This window comes from Adelges cooleyi, unplaced genomic scaffold (assembly GCF_023614345.1).
Source record: "Adelges cooleyi isolate 19-005CV unplaced genomic scaffold, UGA_ACOO_1.1 ACOO_flye_CR_arks_rails_tigmint_CR_PRNA_376, whole genome shotgun sequence".
In the NCBI taxonomy this organism is placed as follows: Eukaryota; Metazoa; Arthropoda; class Insecta; order Hemiptera; family Adelgidae; genus Adelges; species Adelges cooleyi.
The window spans coordinates 3,554,679-3,578,242 of record NW_026096053.1 but is presented as its reverse complement, the minus strand read 5'-3'; the positions used below and the strand labels follow the sequence as shown (position 1 = coordinate 3,578,242).

General features: G+C 32.0%; 1 protein-coding gene across 13 annotated transcripts in view; it reads left to right on the top strand.

Annotated features, from left to right (window-relative positions):
- The window catches only part of LOC126840143 (homeotic protein antennapedia-like), a 133,111-nt gene that overhangs the window by 32,260 nt on the left and 77,287 nt on the right, over positions 1 to 23,564 (top strand). For 4 of the 13 annotated variants that reach the window (XM_050575665.1, XM_050575663.1, XM_050575664.1 and 1 more), the window contains exon 3: positions 20,194 to 20,278. The exons of 6 other annotated variants lie outside the window; for them this stretch is intronic. The gene's annotated coding sequence lies outside the window, so the exon portion shown is untranslated. Of the gene's footprint in view, positions 1 to 12,841; positions 13,306 to 20,193; positions 20,279 to 23,564 lie in introns of those variants that run through there. 3 more of the 13 variants (XM_050575671.1, XM_050575678.1, XM_050575672.1) reach the window with 2 other exon arrangements.

Sequence of the window (23,564 nt, the reverse complement as noted above, 5' to 3'; positions counted from 1 at the left end):
CGTGAAAACCGAAAAAGAGTTTCTCGTTTAGGCATTATATATTTTATTAAAAATTTAGGCATTATTAATTTAGGCGACGATTAAAAATATATATTTAATATTAGTGTTATATTATGTATACACAACTAAACATACTAATGTATAGCTGATATAACATTATAGTGGACGTGTAGCCTTTAAGAAGATGGCCGCCGCGTTTTTTTTGTGATAAGTATCTTCCCCGTGTTAATTTTTATCACTGTCCGGGCCTGCAGTTATTAGTAAATATTCATACGGTCGTTATCTCCTTACACATCGGCTAACTTGACACAGTGTGGTACAATCGCAACACGGAATGAAAAAAACACTTTTTAATTTAAATTATATTCCAGCACTCGTTGAGCGTTTCACAAACGGGTATGCAAATAACAATTTGTTTTATACCGTGTAATTATTATAACAATGAGTAGGTAATGACACCAATGCCCGAGCTGTCTACTCCTAACCCCCAATTCAAATATCATCTTTTGACGATAATATTATAATTTATTACAAAAAATGTTTAATGGATTTTTTCTCTTGAATTATTTCATTGCTAAAAATCTAACAGTTTTTAAAATGATACATTCACATCTATTAGAATTTATAAGTATATATATTTTTTTTATTTTAAATTGTCTATTATGACTTTTGTTGGAAATCATTAGAAAGCATTTTAAAAATAATTTAAGTATTTTAGTGTATGCAGACGCATTATTTTGTACACAAAAAAATAACATTGGTCGTTTTATGCGTTAGCTGTTCGATTCGGTTATATGCGGTACACAAAACGTGTATTAGACAAACTAAACGTTTGGAAAAGGAATCGTAAACCTGCTGATAAATAACCAGAAAAACTACACTTCGGAACGCAATGGTATTTTTTAGTTGAAAAGCAAAAAAAACCCGATTGTTTCCTCGGTCCTTGCTGTGTGTGTGTGTGTGTTTTTTTCTACTTAAATTATTTAAAACTCAGGGCGGTATAAGTTTATTAAACATGCAATTAGGTTGGAGCGCATAAATTAAAATTAATAATATATTATACCTACGGTTCGTATATTAAACTTCTCTCAACGTGCTGCGCACTTTTTCAATCGACTCCGAAATAGGTAAGTTTAAGTTTATTATGTGTTTATTTTAATATACATAATCAATTACCGCATGTAGCCACCATATACACACGTAGTGTGTATTATTATGTATACATAGTTTGCCAACGGCCTTTCGTCGTTAGTGGTATAATAATATATGCCTATTAATAATTCATTATGATCACACGGCACGTCAATAGGCGTTCAATTCGATTTACGACCCGTGAAGAATAATTTAACAGTATAAAATATTAAGTTGTAGACTCAAAAATATTATACAAATTTTACACTGGAACTGTACAAATTCAAGTGTAACTAGATAGATCGATTAGTAAAATTCAGTTAAGCGACAATAGTGTCTGAAAAAGGGATATTAAACTGTGTTGTTTATATTTTATACTGAAAACTAAGCTTGGAACTGCTTTACTTTAAATGAGCATCGAGTAAAACTCCTACAAAATTAGTACCTAAACATATAGGACGGATTCCAAATTTTTCATCTTTCGAAGCAGGGATTCCCCAACACGTGAAATATTATACCTTTAGTAAAACAATTACATTATCTTGGCGTGGGCTTATCCCCTATGGTTTACTATTAAAAAAATGAGACAGTGGACAGAGAGAGAGAGAGGGGGGGAGAGGGAGAGAGACCGAGAGACTGAGATGGTAGCGAGGGACGACCACCGTCTTGGGGAAATTAGCATTCTGCGAACGACGTGTCCGGTTCGTGCAATTGTTGCTCGCCGCCGTCCGTCCAAGACAATGCAAATTATTGCGATTCTTTTGCAAGTTTTATACACTATAATAATATGTATTATTATTTCTATTTCTATTATTATTATTATTATTATTATACACTTCAATTCGAACGGTTTGCTCTCGCCCTACCTATAGGTAAGACATCCATGTACTACAAATTCTCATGTTAATTGGAGCGGCTCGCATAATCGTTTTCCAGCAGCTGCTGCTGCTTCTGCTGCTGTTGAGTATACCTCGGTAGATAGGTACCTATACCTATATTTAATGTGCGACATATCTTCTTCTTTTTTTTTTTATTATTCACACTGCCGCATCTACATAATCCAATACACACAAGACATATTTCCGTCCTGTTTTCTTAGCTCGGCCGTAGTCGTCGGTAAACCATTTACAAGTAACACCTTCCCGGCTCCCTCTGACGGTTCGGACGGTTCTTATTTAAAAACGAAACGTTCGCCAAAACGGCATACCTCTATACCTACTATTATAATATACGGTTAGGTTAGGTAAAACAAAACCAAAAAAAAATACAAACTCATGTGTGAACGCGGCCTCGTAAATTTTTGGGACAGACGGCAGCAGCTGCGTGGTGGGAGCCATGTTGGCCAGCCATAATGAAATAGGAGGTCCGAATGTCAGCGGACTGTTGACAAGCGGATTTTACAATCTACCATTTACAAATGCACACACACACACACACACACACACGCACACAATATTAAATAAATTTCAGTATTGTAAACGTGTGCAATACCTATTGCTGCCGTGATAAAATTATGATGCTATACTACCCACATCTAATATTTTTTAAATGATTAACTGTTTAGGCACACTGTATATAGACAATAAAATATGTCAACATTGCCATACCGTTCTGAGTCATTAACGGACCCAAAGACATGAAATGCGTTTATTGTACACCGGAAACGTCTTCACAAGTTGGAACGACCTTTTACAATAATATTCCGTCAGTGATAGACATCTCATATCAAAGATCGAATATATTATACCAGTGTATAGCCTAATATCAATATATTAGCGTTTATTACATAAAGAACACACAGTATAATATATGGATAGTTACACACAGGCTAAAACCTCAGAAAGTAGGATAAAGGACTTTGTTCTCCTCTTGGGTTTCGGTTGTACTAATTATTGATTAGCCTAATAAATAAAAAAAAAACTAATAAGGTTACAAAAGGCTATAACAGAAGAGTATAGTTATTGCAATTCATCAGGTCCGCCAATAAACATGTAATTTTCACTAGCCGTTTTCTGATTTCTAGATGCGTGATCGTCCATAGATGTCTTAGAAATTTATAACAATATGCAAGTTCAACTATAGTTTTATGAAAGTTTAATGTAGGGGTGAGGTATAAAAAAATGAACTAAAAATTACTAATAACAAATATGCAGAGTATTTAATTATCATAGTTTACTAATTAGGTACTTGAACCCAATGTATTAGTATAATTGTTAATTGAGTATTCAAACAAATAGTAGTTTTTTATATAAAAAAAAACTACATCATACAAAAAGAAAAAAATGTTTTGAACATTACAACATAAAGTATGTAAGTAATTGAGTATTCTCAGAAATGTTCAAGAGCTACTAAAAATCTTGTTTCACTAATATAAATAGTTTTTAAATAATTTTAATAACTCGATATTGAATAACTTGCCTCTTATATTATTTATGTCTCGTTAATTGGTTTTCATTATGTACATATTATACAAATTAAATTACATTATACGAAAACATTTGCAATTATCAATTCCAACTAAAAAAAAAACTTTTAAAAAATGTATTTTTAATTGCCAATTACAAATTATTCGAGTAAAAACATATGTAAAATGCTTATTAATCACGGATTTGTTTTCGTTGCACGGATATCGTCTTATAGTTTATTAAAATTTTAATTATTGTTGTCTCGCTCAAAATCCATAAACAACGCGCGTCATGACTTAACCTTTGCTTATCCCAGTCGAAATCAACCCGGTTCAAACAGTATAGTGTAATCTTTCGAGTAAAGTTTAGACTATATAGGAAGGGCGGTTAGTACCGTGTTACCGTGTATCAATTTCGATGGCCTATAAAAACCTTTATATTGTGTATAATGTGCTTGTTTGGCCTCTGGTCGTGTACTAAACACCCGCCGGGCTAAACATATATACCTACCGCGTTATCTGTCCCGTTTCTGAGTACACAGTTCGTAATATCCACCTTAATACAGGGTGTAGTGTTACTAGATGCACAATAATATTCTGGAGTCAGCAAAGTAATAGTTATTATATAAGAAAAAAACGCACGTTGCTCTAAACAAAATAGAATTTTATCTCATAAGATAATGTATAAATACGGGAGGAGCGATGTACACTAGCTCTAGACAACTATAAAAACATAATTATAATAGTATATGTAACTATTTTCTAAATGATTTGTGCAGATTTCGAGGGGACAAAATTTAATACAATAACATTTATTTGGAAAATGATATACTGAGGAAAAAAGATTGAAACATGTTTTAATTTCTGCTATTTTGTTTTAAAGTTATTTAACTGCCAAGGTTACCGCATTAGTATTCGATTAATTACAGTGTAAGAATTAAAGAAATTTGTAAAGATAAAATATTCATTTGTACTAATAATATACTCGTATTACATTGCACTGGTGTTGTCCCTATTACAAATAATATTTCGTTTTCTTTATCGTTATTAGAATGTAGACTTTATAATACTGTTCACGGTTGTTTTACTCTCATTCGGTTTAATAATTGATTTATGGCCATATATTATGTAGTATTTTGGACAATAATTCGTTTCAAAGCCGGAAGGTGCCGTTATAACAGTTAACCCGACGATGATGTTCCACACGATAACCTTTCAACGGTGTGGTAGAGGATAATCTTATATAGTAATAATTATGCCCCGGCTGTAGTATGTCATTACGGTACACTACTTACCGTATGTGTGTATAGTAAATACACAAAAATGAAATAAGAACACAATTACATCCCCACGCCCTTCCGCGGTATAAAATAATATACTCTTGTTTGTCGTCGTACAGTCATTCAGACACACAACTGAGGTCACGTATCACTCGTTTTTCAATTACCTGTAGCCAAGCCAACTGTATCATTATTACAACACACAAACAGTCCAATGCCCATGATTATATGCGGTATAAAATTATATTATTTACCAACAACATAAAAATGATTTCGAATTCAATTGAAATAGTCGATTGAGACGTTTCTACAACTAATTCAAACGTTTATTAGTTTACGAGTTAAAAAAAAAACAGCTTAAAGAGTTTCTAATTTTGAATAAATTATTATAATTTAATTTGTCTTTTATTTGACTTAAAAATATGCGGGTACTTATGGGTTAATTTATAGCTCTTGGCAAAAAAACTGGTATTTATTATAGTCATTCATTTGTATTATTCAACTACATTTTTTATTTTAATGATCACCACTTAATAACTGTCATAAGTTTAAGCTGAATGTACTAGTTCTCAGAATTTAATTTTTTCTTTAAATAAAAAATTGTAAAATTAATCATTTATTTATAAAACGTATTTAGTAACATATTTTTACTGGATTATTTTTACTCAAACCATAAAAATATTGTAATAAAACATTAAGTTTATAATAATAATAAACGCAACATTAAATTGTTCCATAATAGTTGGGTTAGCTTGTGCTCTTTATAGTCAAATAAAAAAAAAATGCTTTTTAAAATTATAACATTATACTTAAATCTGAGTAAATAATCTTAATTTATATTTTAATTGACAAAATATAGTCATAAAAAATCACTTGCCAAGCCTACGATTTTAATTTTATTTACATAGTTTTCAGTTATTTTACTAAATATTTAAATGAGAATTTATGAGTAATACTATGTTTAAGTCTTTCACATGTTTGATAGTTTTTATGCAGTACTAAAACATTTCTTGGATATTTTGTAAAAATAATTTTAAGAGTAGCACCGCTTTTACGGCGTGATGTCGTTTAGAACTATTTATTTGTGTGATAGTTCCGGATTTTAGACGTTGGGCGTTTCAAAAACCTTAAAAAACCAGATGGCGCCACGGTACATGGCGCTCATACTGTCCGGAAGATGTCGCATCTGTCGCAGATCTGAGTACATACCACTAGCTGAAAGTAGGTATCGTCGACTAAGACCTAAGTACAAAATAATATGATTTCAACACTTAAACTCTGTCAATAAGAGCGAACCGATCAGGAAATGCATGTGCCCGTTTTATAAATTTTACTAGCTTTGGACTTATGAATGTAAATTACATATTTGATTAAACGAGTACGTCAATAAAAAATATAGAGGACAGTTTATGATCAAGTCAGTGTAGACACATACACTGCACCCTAACCTAACCGGTGTTTCAATATAATTCACGTTGAACTCCGTGTCTATTAATAACTTTATAGTTGAAACAGGCTATTCGAGTGTTTCGATAATCTTCACTCCGTTAGCCAAACGGACAATGTTACTTAAATAAATATTCTCGTGACGATTTCCAAAGATAACCGACTAACCGTTCATTTGACTGTGCACAACACAAATAAGTTAAGTTTATTTTCAAAAATGTTATGTCGCCAATAATATGTTGTATGATAAATCAAAATATAAAATTTGTAAACGGTAGTGAAAAGAACAAAATTATCAATAACCATAAAAATTAAAAACCTGAAAAGTAATTATACCGTAATACGAAAAACCTCCTTTAATTTTACCCCAAAAAAATGCGATTTTGTATTTTAATAATAGATGTTTGAAAAACGATATTATAACCCTAACTTATACCGTATTTTAATTTATTTGACTCTACCATTATCTGCATAATATTATTATGTTAAAACAATTTAATTTCTATGCTAAATATCACCATAAAGAGTAATAGTTCTAATATATTACTTCTTTCTCCATGATTCATTATTTTGCCTAATTATTACTTGTTGGAAGACATACTTTACAAATCGGTCGACTGTGTGTCCATTTCCCCCACACCCTTGTACAATAGTACCAATGTTAAAATATGATTACAGTTATTACAGTCAAAGGATTGAGTGGATTGAAGGCCTTAAGTGTTATTTTTTAAAAATATCAGGAGGCGAACTCGACAAAATAAACGGTCATATTATAGTGTGACACGACCTTTATCAATTATATAAAATGTCTAAAAATATTAGTTCAATCCATTTTTTATTTCAATTGGTTCGCTTATTTTGCTAAAATGTATACTACTACTAATCATACTTATACGATGTAACAGCTGTTATTGTTTTCTTGCACTTAACCTTTCAATAAGAAATATTATATATGACACTTTGTTGGTCCTCGATTCGTCTTTGGCACTGTTTATAAGTACAACAGTTGAGGTTTTTTTTTTATAAATATTATATTACAAAAATACCGTTTATGTGAGAGTGCGGTTAACAGCGTTTCATGACTATATTTGTGTTGCTTCCTATATATGTATACTAGAAACTGGCTCTAGTTCTGTTTGTAGCGGTTTGCACGGAATGTTGACCGTTAGAGGGAGAGCGCGTCGACCCTTGAAAGGCACGAGGGACGACCTCTGTCGTCGAGGGTGGTTTTTTTAAGGGTCTCAGTTGGGGTGGTCGCCGTTAGGTGTCGCAAGTGCAACCCTCGTCGAAACCCAAGTGGACGTGCCGGCGCCGTCTAGCGTTTTCTTCAAGTCCACCGGCGACGGCGACTATACATTGTAGTAGTTATCTGTGTATGTGATACTATTATTATATATGGTGGCACATGGCGCCATTAGCGCCGCGTTAACCGGGCAATTATTACAAGGCGTGCGCCGCAACCGTAATGATGGACAACCGGTACAGGACGAGACATGCGAACAAAAAGGCATGTGACACACACGGTAGTTGAATGCTTAAGTATACGATAATATTATTATTGTTGTACGGGACCGGGCGGACGAGACATGACCGGTGTGTAAGTTCAATAATATTATATCCTACGCGATTATACCGGGGGAACGTGCCGCGCCGTCTTCGATTCAGATCAGAGACTTTCGCAGAAGACGTTAGACCCGAGCACGCAGGCAGAAAAAGACGGTACAATATCTGCGACGTGCAAGACGTGTAAGCATTAATGAAGACTCGGCAGAGGTAAACCCGAGGATAACGGGGAAAAGGCAAATGTATTTTATGGTATGTAGGTACTCGAAGAGCTTTTTTTTTAAAAATTCATAGGTTTTTTTTAAACAACTTACAAGTCTTTATCATTTATTATACATACAAAACACACAAGTCGCAGTGACATATAAAATGATTATCCACGGGGGGTGCATTATTAAGATATTTTTAGTATTGTTGAAACACAAACTGCCCATGTTATTTAATTTATTGTCTGCCGGTATGGGTTTCATGGTATTATTATTATGGATTTTCTCGGATTTTTCTGAACTAGGCAGAATACTTTTTGTGATGATAAAAAATATCCAGGTAAATGCTAAATATAAAAGCCAGAAATGGGTTAGCTTGGAATATTATAGTTTCTCATAATATGTGTGTATACAAATTTCAAATACAGAATAGATAAAAGCAGAAGGGTCATTTTTCAATGTAAACAAAAAAATGACGATCATTTTATATTACACAACTAAAGATAATAATCTATAGATATTAATAACACTATAGTGGCGTTGCCTTATAAGAAGATGGTCGCCGCGTATATGTGTGATAAGTATCTTCCCCGTGTTAATTTTTATCTGTGTCCCGGGGCCTGTTTCAATATTGAGTTGGAATCAAATAGTTCTGTAATCTATTCAGTGTTGTTGCATTACAGTTTAGACGGCGAGTCAGCTATTGCAGGCGCACATAGAATAATATTATGATAACTGATGTAATGTTAGTCCCGAACGACACACACAATGCATGAAATCCATTTACTGTAAACACGACCGGATTCAGAAACGTGGGCATGTTGTTTTTACAAACGCAATTGTCGAATTCCATATAATTTATACAAAAACACTATATCTATTATAATGATGTACCCCGAACATCTCGATTGCAGATTTACCGCGATGACAATATATGATAACTTTTTGGTCTCGAATATTTTATTTTCAAACGGAGGTCGTCCATGTGATATTGTATTTTTACATGCATAGAGATGATTATCAATGGCAGCGTAATTACCATTTTCGCGGATATTCATTAAAAAAAAATTCACATTTTTGGTTTGACCAAAAGTTAAGTAAGAATAAACAATGATCAAATACAGCGAATACCAACAAAATATAGATTTTTTGTTATACTCGCAGGAAGAACGATAGAGAATATTATATTAAGATGGTTTGAGAATGTTGAAAAGGATAACCTAATCAAAGGAGAAACGAGATGGATGATTTAAATAAAAACGTGGAGTCGAAGTGTGGAGGAAATAAAAAGTTGGTGATGGATACAAAGGATTATTGGCCCCATTCGTTTTTTTTCCAAGAACCAATAACTACGGTTACGTTGCTTTAAGAAAATACTAATAGTCATAAATGTGTTGAACGTTTTTAAACTAAAAGCATAAAGAATACCGTTTTGACATGTAGGTTGTATGGCGTTAAGTAGTCGGGTCGTTAAAGTGTCATTAATACTTGGGATTACTCCGGTTTGATTTTAATTACATAATCCATGAGCAGTATTATCTTAGCGTTGTTATTATGGTCATATAAGTGGAAAGTACAACTCATAAGTTATTTTGTATAATACGATTTTTAATATACCCAAACAGTGAAATATTTGTTTTAAGTACTAAAACGTAATATTTTAAAAATCATTATAAAATATTATATTATTTAAGTGTCATATTTCTGAGTGGGTAGACGAGTTGTAAAAACGTTTTATTTTGCGAATAAAACATAAATCGCACCGTGAACATAGGAAGTCCGGTCCCCTGCGTTGGTTTTTTTTTTTTATAACAACTACAACAGGTATTAAAATACAAATTGCGCCACATATTATTTATTATTAAACGGTTAATTGTCAAACAGAGCATTAAAAAAACAACAACGGGCAATTTGTCGTCACAGTATTAACACGGTGGTTAACCGTGGCTTAGGTATAGAAGTGTACACGGTGGGAAGGAGCAAATAATATCTTATTCATACACCGAAGCGACGAGGCGCCTTTAAATAAAAAAAAATAAAAATAAAAAAACTATTGCGATCCATTTAATTACTCGTGTGCGCGAAGAAGACAATAGGTTCGCCGCAAGTGAGTGTATATAAAACTTATGTACCTACTCGTCATGCATCGGTAATTATTTTATACTGCTTCGGTTGTAAGTCTAATAGGTACTCTTGTCGTCGTCAGTCACGTCGACACAGTATAATACACACTATACCTACTCATATATATATATATATATATGACGTGATATTAAGTGTATTATAATTTATACAACGTATACTCACATAAAGTATAATATGATTATATAGTATAGGTAAACCGTTAAAACGGATATTTACAATATTTAGATGTATAAATGCTAGTTGTACAGTCGTAAACGCAACTAGGCATGTGATAGAGGAACCTTAGCATCCTAAAAAATTCAATCCCCAATTCTTGATTTGTACGCATACAATTTTAACAATGTACATGTTATTATGTTCAAATTGTTGATTTTAGAATATTTTTATTAAGAAGATAATATTAGATATACATAATTTTAGCACCCCTAAAATGTAGGTATGGTTGTGCCTATGGTAATGCTAAGTTTACTCGCTAACTATATCGGTTTAAAGTATAGTACCAAAGATTTGGGGTGGGGGGGGGGGTTCTAAGAGGTTTTGATTCCTCTTTTTTTTTTTTTTTAATTTTTAGACCCGCTCTTGGTTGTCGAATTAAACAATTTCTAAATGCTTATATCGAGATGACATTATGATGCAAACGTGTTCGTCAAAGCCACTAAAATATATATAACAGTCACCTGACAATTTTTGTTTTAATGGCCATACATCTGCTTTCAAGTTGCTCTCTTTTTCTATATTATGTGTAATGGTATAAAAGAAAACGTACTTCCACAAGTTCCACTATTACTATACTAGCTATAGTAACTAGCAAAGAACAAACGGTAGTTACGATTATTGTTGCAGTACTTATAATTGTACATACCTACCTACGATTCGAAAACGTGATTTTATGACAAGCGTGTTGTTGATAGGTAACAATAATTATTATTACATTCCATGTTTTTATTTCAAACTGAACATGTTTGTAGTGCAATATTTTTTTTCAGTCTCGATAATTGTAAAAATAAAATTAAAAAATAACTGGTTTCCACTTCACACAACCAGTAGGTATACATATAAGTAGGTATTGCATTTTTTTTTAAATGAAAAAATGAGAATGTTTTTTATTTAGTTCTGGAACTGTTCTATATGTCTACGGTTCTATACTAAACGTGTATAGTGTATGTGCATAAATATATTATAGTATTTTGTATACTATTTTTACCGAATTCATTTAACGAAAAGTGGCTGAAAGTAATTCGTGACTTTAAAAAAGGGTCAAACATTAACATAAAATCTAAAACGCTTTTCGCAATTAATACATGAAATACTTACGTTAATATTAGGCATAATTATGAAATATTCATATTTTTATAATATGATATTTAAGGCATATAATATGCATGAACATATTTTATTAGCACTTACTATTTTTAAGGGGTTTTCAGCGTTTTCACGCCTAAAAAAAGAAATTTGTTTTGTGTAAGCAAGTAAGAATGAAAGTAATTGATATTCATAGTACATATAGATAAACAAGTAATTGATATTCCATTGCAAATTGCTAGCAAGTCGAGCTTTAAGTATTTTCAAAAAGTTTTTATTAAATTATAAAAAATTAAATGGAAAAAAACTAACTGTTTTTTTCCATAAAAATATCAACATTTTAAGTGAGTAAAACTGGTAGGTATTTTCCGAGAATCATTCAATAAAGAAAATTATTGATCGATAACTAGTTTTGAATATTTTAATTGCTTTTATAGTAGTATAATATATTAGCGTTTAAAAGTGGCAGAGGAAGTGCGGTCGAGTAATGTGCGCAGATAATAAAATAATAATTATTATTATGATGTACCTCTTCGCTCCAGCCTACTCAATAAGTATTTCAACCGGTCGTTCTAACGTTAATGATTTTTGGTAATTAAACTGCGATTAATATTAGATTTACCGGGGATCGAGTTCTTCTAAAAAAATTAATTTTTTTGCCACAAAAACATAATTTATTTCCGTTTTATAAAATATAGTTAAAGACAGAAGTAATATTGGGGCCACCCCCCAATTACATAAAAAAGATAACAAAAACAATCGTTCTTGAACATTAGTAGGTAGGATAAATAATAGAATACAATCTAAAGATAAAATAATACATATTTTCAAGCTATGAATAGTAAATTAAGTATTAAATTACAATAAGTTTTAAATGAGTGGAAGTTTGGTGAGCGACGAACATATCAATTTTTAATTAATTTAATTTGGTTTTCATCATTCTGTTTTACTTGGGGTACATATAGCTAGTTAGTTCTATGTTTAGATAAATTACTATATTTTTACTGTGCGACCATGATGCATTCGATCAGCAGCGTTCAATTCAATATGAGCTGTACAAATTACAATCTTGATGATAGATAAATGGACATGCTGTATAGTAGGTACATGCGAACATACACGCGATAAATCTGTTTTGGCGGCAAAAGGGTAAAACGTTTTCCGGCGTACCACCCTTTCACCGCACACTACTACCCCCGGGGGCCCTGAGGGTTGTCGGGCGCACGAGGGGGGGCTCCGTTGATAAGGCCACGGCGAGTATGATCTCATTGGACCGGTGCGGGGGGACGGCGAACGGTTCTCGCGCGCGCGCCGGTCGTAGCAGCTGTTGAGTGCCCGTGGTCTCGGTGCCGCCACCACGCCATTAATGCCAGTCCGTCCGGCCGTCCAATCGGGTATCGTGTGGTCTCCGTCACTTGGAAGCGCCGGCTTTTGTAAGCGCACGACTTTTTTTGGTTTTTTTTTTTATTCGAACTAACGTTTAAATTTGAAAAAAAAAAACGCCAGAAAGTAATGCTAAATTAACATCAATATCATCGGACTGTGGGGATAGTGATTAAATAATATATTTTATCTACTGTACCTATAATTCCATATATAGAACGATGGTTTGATTACATTGTTACGATGTTGTGTGTTTCGTTTGGAGTTTTTAATTGTGTTTTTTCAAACCGACTTTAATAATAATTACCGTACTTGTATTTTTCTACATAACGCGTTTAAAATATTATAATATACAGATTGTAATATTATATTATTACCTACACGTTGTTGTTGTTGTTGTGTACACCAACGGCGATCTCACATGGTCACGAGTTATTGATTTCAGGTAGGAATTTTATTATTATACCTATATTTATGTTTACCTATGTACCCATAAGGTCTAGCTAAATTATATTATGTATAAGTAAAACAGTTTGCATCAGTTTGGATAAGTTCGTAATTTTGCTAATCTGTAATATAGTAATCCTACTATAGCTGTTCAGTTCGATTTTGTTTTAAATCTTCAATCTGTTAACTATTACAAAATAGTAAAATATTATAATAATCGGCTTCATAACTTTTTCGTTATTATGGAAAATAAAACGGCTGTGGAACAAAAGTACAACATTTTTAATAACTTATTTGAATTTTGTATTCAGACAATCTATTAGTGTGTAAGAAGTATTTATAAATGTCCAGCACTGAACGTATATGGACAGACCAGCAAAAAAAAAAAATAGATCCAATAATTTTGTACACTAATTAATATAAATAATTGGTCAACACTCCTCTTTTTATTGAGTCAGACAAATAGTTTCCGTTCTCCATCTAAAAATAACCAACTCAACATAAATAATATATATTAAAAAAAATGTATTATAATAAATTGTTTTATTGTTTAACAGTAAATTAAAATAATACCGTGAAATGTTTGGCCATAAACAGTTTGAAACATTTTTAATATGTTTTAACTTTTACAACAAATTCAATTTAACTGTAAATTTGTGAATGAATCGGTTTATAGTCCGGTTGGATAACATTGTAAAATAAAAAATAAAAACAAGTTTGAGCAAGCAACTTTTATGGTTTTTGTTCTAGAAATTAAAATGTTTTATTGGCTTTAAAATACATATTAAACAAATTTAAATTTAGTTATTATAAAAAAAATGTTAAGTAATAATAAACATTATTATTGCTATATTATTGTTTATCAGTATGGCATTTGCCCTGCGTTATAGTTCAGTATTATCCCACTCGATCCTATACCGTAGTTTTTTTAAAGTATTTTTAAAAGTGCACAGCTTATCTTATCTTGAGAGTTAAAAGTAGGTTTATAAATATAGTATTACGATTAACACATGAGTTTCTACTTTCTATATACAGTTGCTGCGCGCTGTATATTCATTGATAAAAATCATCCGTCAAAATATACATGTGTAGTTACTTTTATTGAAATTTATTTGACCGGAAGTTCATTCAAATGCTGGTAATATTTCCCATGGCACAATAATACAACAACAATTTGCATACATGAATATAATGTTATTATAACATTAATGTATTTAAATCTGAATGGACCGCACACTTATGTGTAATCGCTCGTGTCGGCTAACGTGACACGTACCGATGGTTTTGTACTTGGAAGACCCTTTTTCATGAATCTTTCCGAGTTAGGTATATACATGTATAAATATACAAGATACCATGCCGGGATTCTGTTGTGCCGATAGCTCATATAGATCTCCCGTATAGATCCTGTAAATTATGTTGGAGAAAGTGCAAAAAAAAAAAAAACCCCAACTAGACAAAATATGTTTTTCGTTTATTCGTACCGCGACGACCTAACGGCGGTTGTCGACTCCTAACGTTTACGTCGTTAACTGTCTGTATTAAGAAAATATAGGACAACCGTTTAAAAATAAAATACATTGCTATATTATACTCTCCAATTATTATTATTAATAATTAATTTGCGTGTACGACATGAAAATATAACATCGTTCGTTCGGATAATTGATTTTTTTTTTATTTCAAAAAACCTCTACAGGTACTAAAATAAAATGAAGCGATAAATCTAAAAGAAAAAAAAAATGCTGCTGGTTTACATTTATAACGTGTATCGTACACGACGGGCGACAAGTTTAATACAACTTATGTCGACTCGGTCGAGTTAATTAAATGTTATTAATTGAGCTACAGATTAATTGAAAAAAACAAATTATACTAAGTTTTTTTTTATCTTCATTAATTATACAGTTATAATAGATCACTACCAATTTGGTGTATTTTTAAAACATTTTAAAATATGAATTATTCATTTACAGAACTGTATTAAATGATTATCCATTTAAGTGTGGTTCGTGAAAATATTAATGTTACCAATAGCTGTTGTTCTAAACAAAAATTAGCCAAGTGAAATTTTTTTGCCAAAATGGACCTATACAAACCCTTTAAATTAGCTTTCATAATATTTAGAATATAATATGTATTGTTTAGACGCCAAGTTGTTTCTATTGACTTGGACGCAAAAATAGAAGATATTAGGGTTCTTCACTGTGGGCGTAAAAAAATAAAAAATAATATTAATATTAACTCGTTTATCTCGTGCCCCTGCAGGTATATATCATTGTATTGATAAAAAAAATGTACTAATATAATTATATTTATATTTTAGTATATTATTTTACTCGATAGCCAGACCCAGACACCGAATGTTGTAAACTAATTATACCTTTGTTCACCTATACAATTTTAAACTCGTTTTTACTACACTTTTGGTATAGAAGGAAGCCAACTACGAGATATTTAATTACTACATTAAATAATTATTTTAAAATTACAAAATATAAATTAGATAGATGAGGGCCGATATCGATGTTGTGTGCGTAACGAACAGTATATTAATATAATTACAATATAGCTATTACAATATTTTAGAATTTAATGTAATATAATATAATAAATACACGTTTGATGTTTCTATGTATATGTATACACATCACTGGCATACCTAATAGCTAATTTATAATACGAAGACGTCATAACCAGATATATTCGGTTAGGTTTTGGAAATAATTAATTTACAATTTTATTAATTTAAAACATTTAAAGTTGTCTGTCAAAAACAAATTGTATTATAATCCCACACAACGAAATTATATGTTTTAAAACTACGACATTTTATAATATTAATTGTTGCAATATTCTTTAATATTTTAAAAGCGTTTTCTGACAGATAAATCAAAACATTTATATCGCACACTTTTTAAAAGTATTTTCTTAACATATTGAAACAAATATTTAAATATTTAAGAATTTTTATTGAAACTTTTGTTCCATTAATGCTTGATTACTCAACAACGTATGATTTATAAATATATTGACAATTATTATACAAATATATACTCAAACTTATATACCTAGTTAAACAAATAAAAGTTAACAACTTTTTAATTGAATAATTTAAAAATATAATATCATTGATGTAGTTTATATTGGTTTATACTACTTATGGTATAGTAGTCGTTATCGTCCGAGCGATTTGTCAAAGGTACAACGGATTTTAGTGTAAAATAAAAAAAGACATATTTTTTTGTTGAAACGTTTTAACGCTGAGCTGAAGAGAATTAAACGGCGACTATCCCAAGTTCTCACTGCGCGTTATAATTCCTTTTGGGAACGTTTTACTGTAGCTCCTCCCCTCCGGTACGTGTGTCCAAAGGCTTTGTGTGATTTTCGAGATGAAGAACAGTTCAATATGAACGGAGAGATTTATCGCCTCGGGGCAACTATACAAAGTGTCAACGACAGAGACAGAGAGAGCTGAATAGAGCGCCCCCGCGTTTACAAACAACCCAGTCGCTATCCGGGACCACTTAAGAGTTGGTGAGCGCATAATACAACTCTACACTTTTTGCGTGCCCTCCCAAAGTTTTTTAATATATTATTATATTTTTCGGGTTTTGACATCCGCGGTAGACGCGTGCAGTACGTGCAAAAGCCGTTTCTCTTAAGTAAATGCGCAAATAAATTACTTATGCCGCAGTAAGCCGTTGTCGTTATTTAATTTCCAACTTCACTGTATACTCTACGGAGTATTTATAATATTTCTGATTTTTAACAGCTTGCAAAAGCTCAAAGTCGAACGCGATTGATTTAACAAGATTTCCCACAGATCTGACAAAGTTAATGACCTATTTGCGTGTCAGAGCTACACGTGTTCGTTGCCAAGTAACTGACAACAAATTGATTACATTGCAAAAAAATTCCATGTAAACAACGTACAATATGATAGTGTTAATTTTAATGTAAATAAAATATTTCAACACATTGCGCATACTTTTCAAGTTAAGATTATCTTCTGCATTATTAACGTCTGTTTACACTGTTCAATGACGTTTTTTCTTTAAAAAAAAAAAAATGCAATTGCGTTTTAAAAATGTATGTAATATATAAATTATTGTGTCCTTTGAATGGTATTTACACAATTAGATGTAATATTTTTACAATATTAGAACGCAGTTTTAATACCAGTTACTATATTAGTTTTCAAATTTCAATCAGATTTTCAAAAAAAGAAAACAAGCTTCGGTTCAAAAAAATCAGTCAACAATTATAGATGTTATATATATATATTATAAATTGCACTTAATGTGTTCTAAACACAATATAAAACAATAATAACCGGTTGTATATAGTGACTGCAGTATTCGTGAACATTGGGGGTGACTGCTATTGGCGCGGTTTGCACATTGTATAAGCGATGTACCTGGTGAATTTGGATCTAGTCCATATACCTAAATGCAGTGGTGTAGCCATCATAGGTATTATGTGCGCCTATATGCCTACGGGTAAAGCGTCCACGGGGGCCCAGGGCGTTTATTGTCGTTGGTTCGACGTATAACTGAACTATATTATTATGATGATGGTCCAAACGCAAGGTCGAATAATACAAAAAAAAAAAAATGTTTTGTCTCTACCCTCCTCTCCGGAGCTGCTGCTGGTGTACTTATATTATATTGTTACAAACGGTTTCTCAAACGGAGTTGCTCAACAATTTCCTCTGTCGTCCCGCATCCGATAAATCAAAAATTGGACGTGGCACATCTCTTGGGCCGATGATTTACTGGGGGGACTGCCTACATCGAATAACGTGTGATGGATTTTGCCGCCACCGCCCAAAAAAAAAACTGTTTTTTCAAAACGCCAAACGCGGGTACATCCCGCGTCCAATGACGTTTTAATATTAATAATTACTTTCAAGACTGTGTGTGTGCATTTGTCTATACGATGTGCTGTGTTGTAATTATATTACAACAAAATGAACGACAGGTGCGCAGCTAAATATATATATAGTCTAATACGTTTGGTGTAGGATAGGCCGCCGGTGGTCCGACTGGTTGCCGAAGAAAATCCAGTGAAGAATCGATATAATATAAATTATTACAACTCAAGCAAGAGTCGAAACAATTTAGACTGAAAGCACATTGAATTTAATCTGGGCCTTAAAATAAAAAATGTTTAAATCGGATGTTAATCAACGTAGTTGTTGATAAAAATATATAATACATGATGTTATACCAACAGCAAAAATAAATTGTATTAATAATATTATAGTTTGTAATAATAGTAATAACTATAATAAATTCGTGTTATTAATTATTTAACATAATATGATGTTTGGTTCAGCGTTTATATTTCCATTCGAAATTCACACACACTATATCAACCATTTGTCAATAACATTATTGTAGTGCAGTTAAAATCAAAATACTAGTAGGTTATTCGTATGCCGAGTGGGTTGTCCGGTTGCCCGTCCGAGTTTTGACTGTTGTTATTTATATTTTCGACGATAGATCATCCATCAACACAACAATAATGGTTGCTTTTTATTTTTTTTTATAAACAAAAAAAATATATAGAATTGTGCGGGCGGATTAGCGAATTTCTCTCGAGTATTGTTCGGCTAAGCAGCTATAAGACGGTATAGGCGGAAGAGGTAAGAAATAAACAACAACAAAAAAAAATAGTAACGCTCAGCTTGTACATAATATTATGTATTATTATACTGAACACACACACGACCTCGAACAGGTTTAGGTCGGTATACTTGCGGCGGCGGATATTGTGTTATCCGGCAGCGGATCTCAATGGAGATGGTTATCGAAGCTTTGGCGGTTAGGTCTTAAGGATGCACGCAGACACACACACTATATACTCTATAGACCCATGACGTCATTTTCGAGATGCAACTCCTCGTAATGCCAATTCATGATATTATATTCCGGCACATCTCATTTTGGATTCGAGTCGCGTTTTTCGAGTTTCTGTTTCGTTTGCACACACCGTCTACTCGATCCGATATTTTTTTTTTTTTTTTAGGACAAACTATATACATTGATGTTATACCTACCTATACTCGGTGTGTGATGGTATACAAGCTGGAAAAAAAACACATATACACGCACAGCATTAGAATATATTTTTGTATTGTGCAGTGAACCAAAACAATATAATATCATAATGTATACGATGTGTGTGTGTTTAAAAGGCAGCAGGTATATACATAATATAATACATATATTATTTTATGCGCAGCCGGAACGTGAAGGGGATATATTATTATTGTTGTTGTTGTTGTATATATATATATATATTTCGGTCGCAAATATTTTTTTGAAAAAAATAAGCAAAAAAAAAAAAAATATGTCGAGAGCAAAGTGCAAACAACTACGGTTTTGATAGTCACGGGGCGATGTCAAAATCCCTAAAGGCTTCGACGAAATTTAAATACAATCTATTTTGGATTTCATTAGACTCCAACAGCGTATTTGATATTAGGTACATTGTTCTGACTTATGTAAATAAAACTGTCAGTTGATGAATCTGAACTCTGTAGGCGTAAAATGTGCAGTGGACAAAAAAGTAAAGCCCAACAATCTATTATTCTTAGTCCTTATTGTGCTATCAGTAGGTTATATTTTGGAACGACTGAAGTACACTAACTATGGTAGTTCCGACCGAGAAATATTAGACTTGGATCTAATGTCGATTTTATAGCGTGCACTCAAAAGTAACGATTAACAACATGGCTGTACAGGTGGACTTAAACAAATCAATGTTGAAAGAAACAAATCCCGTTTTCCTTATTATATATAAATCAGTGTTTTAATATTCTATGTTTTGCCTAAATGGATTCGATTATTAATCGGGTTTATATTTTTTTGTGTTTCAGGTGAGTCAGGATGTTAGTAGATACTATTGTACAGAGATCATCGAACTGGTAGATGCACCAGCTGCAGATGTACACAGTGATATCCGTAAGCATTAATTTTAGTAAGTTAATTAGTGGGTAAATAATTCTACCGCCGCCGTCGATCGGTCGTTTAGACCAGTAGTTTTCAACCGGTTGCACGGCTTGGAAAGAGTGTTGTTTTCTTTTGAAACCACGGTGTTGTTTCTAACACAACAGTAACAAAAAACAGTCTAAAACTATTTCATTTAAAGCATAATAACAAAAATCACATATACACAAGTTATATAATTTTGAGTAAATTATTAGTTATTAGATGGAGTACAGTAATATTTTTATTTGACGGGATTAGCGACGCTTAGGAGGCGCCCAAGAAGAGCCAATGGCCGTGTGTACTTTCTATATATATTACAACGAAGACAAAATGTTTATTATTAATATATCATCTCAGGTCGTTATTTTTTTTTCCTTATACCTATTTACTTTTTTTTCACCAATTATTGCTACTGCTAGGTGGAAAACGGCGGGAGGTGTCGATAAAGGTGCGATATAATTTTTATATTATATTTAATTCTGGCAAAGGGAACATAAAAAAATTGTACGACTCTATTGTACACTCCGGGATTGTTACACGGTTATTAAAAAAAAAAAAATCAACCATTTCGCAATACACACCTGCACTTCCCGCGGCGGCCGAAGACCCATAATGGAGACACGTGAGTAGCTTGTGTGAGAGTGCACTTACCTATTTCGTACAACTATATTGCACAGCGAGTATAAAAATATAGAGGAGCCACAGGATGCTAGTATAGTTGGCTACCGGTGTTGGTGACACGTCCGTTATTCGAGAAAATATATCACAATAATAATGATAATAACATCACCGTCTTCGGATTATTCGGACCACCCGACGGTTTCAATATAATTGTCAATTTTTTTTTGTCCATCTCCATTTTTATCCTATAGCGAATTATGTCTGTACAATATTCCCAACGTTTTTCTGCTCAATTCACAACCTAATACTACGTAGGTATAGTAGTGCAACGATACATATTTTAATTTATAAAATATATTGTGCGGTAAAAAAATTGCCTAGGGCTTGAACGGGTAAAATTATTATTTTTTTTAAATTCCTATGCAACAACGCCATATGCACAAGCAAGCCGCATCGGCCGAGCGCAGTATGATCTAATAATAATTGAGATATTGCACTTATGAAACGATCTTAACTTGTTACCCGAGGGCGCAACGCGACAGGAACATTTAATATTATTAAAAAATATAATTTCCTATAGAATATTTTTGTATAATAATGATATTAAAAACGTTGCGCGCAAACCTATCATATGGCAAGCGTTTAAATATACCGCTCTGAGGATGATGTTGACCGTGTTTTGACTTTCTCAATTTTGTACTTGCCTACTTACTTATTTGGCCATCTGGATCGCTGTCCGTATTATTTTATATATACTTCTGGTTTATTACCAAAACGTGATGAAAACATATTTTTTCAATATTAACAATATTGTTATGAAATATTATATCTATTCTTTAAAATAACGGCATCCGAAATAAGAAGGGCCAAACACTTGTTAGCAAACACTCACCACCTCCTGCTATTTCAAGGAAAGCGAGTATAGACATTTTTAAACGCTGTGAATTTATTTAATTTAATCAGTTGTAGGTATAGTACGTTGCCTGGATTTAAATAAGTTCATAAAAAAAAGTATACAATTAATCCGTCAAGATGTGTCGCACAATACTATGAAAAAGGCTAAAAAAAAAATAAAAAATTTTGAGTTGTTGCAACTCAAAATTGTTTTTATCTTATTTAAAAAGCGGTCAAATAATAATATTATATAGTGACACCGTATATAAACTTAAGTACTTTTATGGTAAAATTACCAAATTTTTGTTTATCTAATTATCCGGTTGATAATGATTTCATTATGCCGGGCCCCTTTAATATGATTCGAAACGTATAAAAGTTTTTTTGTGTATAAATAATTAATTAATTGATAATAATTATTTGGGTTTTTTATGTTATCGTTTGTCGTTAGGAACTTCCAATGGTATAATTTCTTTTTGCGGTTTGCCCAGCAGTAGTATGTTGCAGACAGTGAATTGTTTTTTGTTCGTTAAAAAAAAGTGCCAGTTCACATTATATTCTAGAACGTATTCCATTCGTATTGTGTACGGCACGCCGAATTGAGTAGCCGCATATCAGGTACAATCCAAATAAACATACAAATTAAACATAATTTATATAGTTTGTAGAAATTTAAAGGAAAAAATGACATGTTTCTTTCAGTTTCATTATTACTATTAGCACAAGTCTAGTACCTATTATATATATATATATATATATATATATATAATTATATTATATGGACTATGTAATTATAATAACCGGAAGCGAAAACGCACGCTTAGCTAGCACGTGATGTCAGTTTAAAATTTTGTTCTTATACATTTTCTACCTATATTGGGTTTGAAATTCGTTATTTTTATAATATCCGTTTTATAACGATTCGTTATGCCATCTTCAAGGTAGAGATAAAATTCTTATTTTTATAATACTTTATTCATTTTTAAACATTTTTACATTATCTTTTGATACTTGGGTATTTTTAATTTCACTTATCACAATCCCACAGTATAATATGCAGCGGTCACTAAAATATAGATAATATTTTCGACCCTGTAATTTAATACACACTGAACATGATCTAAATCAACATTGTCGATTAATATAAATCCGGGACCGCGTTTTATTTAATTGACGTCCGGATGATTTATTCGTACAGGACAACTCGACAGACTTTGATTATATATATAAAAAAAACCCGGCGGTATAAATACATGATATTATTATTAGTACCTATATATATATATATAAATGCCCGTCCTACCATCTTGCCCCTCCCGTTTATCCGACACGTCATCAATCTTTCAATATAATATAATATGTTATATTTACCCCCCAGCCAGTTTATTTAAACGAAACGTATATTTTCCCATCAAATACGGTGAAAAGCTTTATCGCGCCTTTCCGCCCGTCAATCAACATATTTTCTGTTAATTTGAATATTTAATAATACCTATTAGATACTATATAATTTAATAAATTTAATTATATAAAAATCAAATAAGATTTTATATTCCTCATAATAATACTTTAAAAGTGGTTTTTTATTTGCATACCCTTCGGTGAGTTGGCAGGGCGTCTTCCCTATGTTTATATATACCATAACGCTATTTAAAAAAATAGAGATTACAAGTTTTTTGCTGAGAAGTATAATACATATAATATGTATCCCTACATGTTATGTAATACATAAAATATTGTCTCA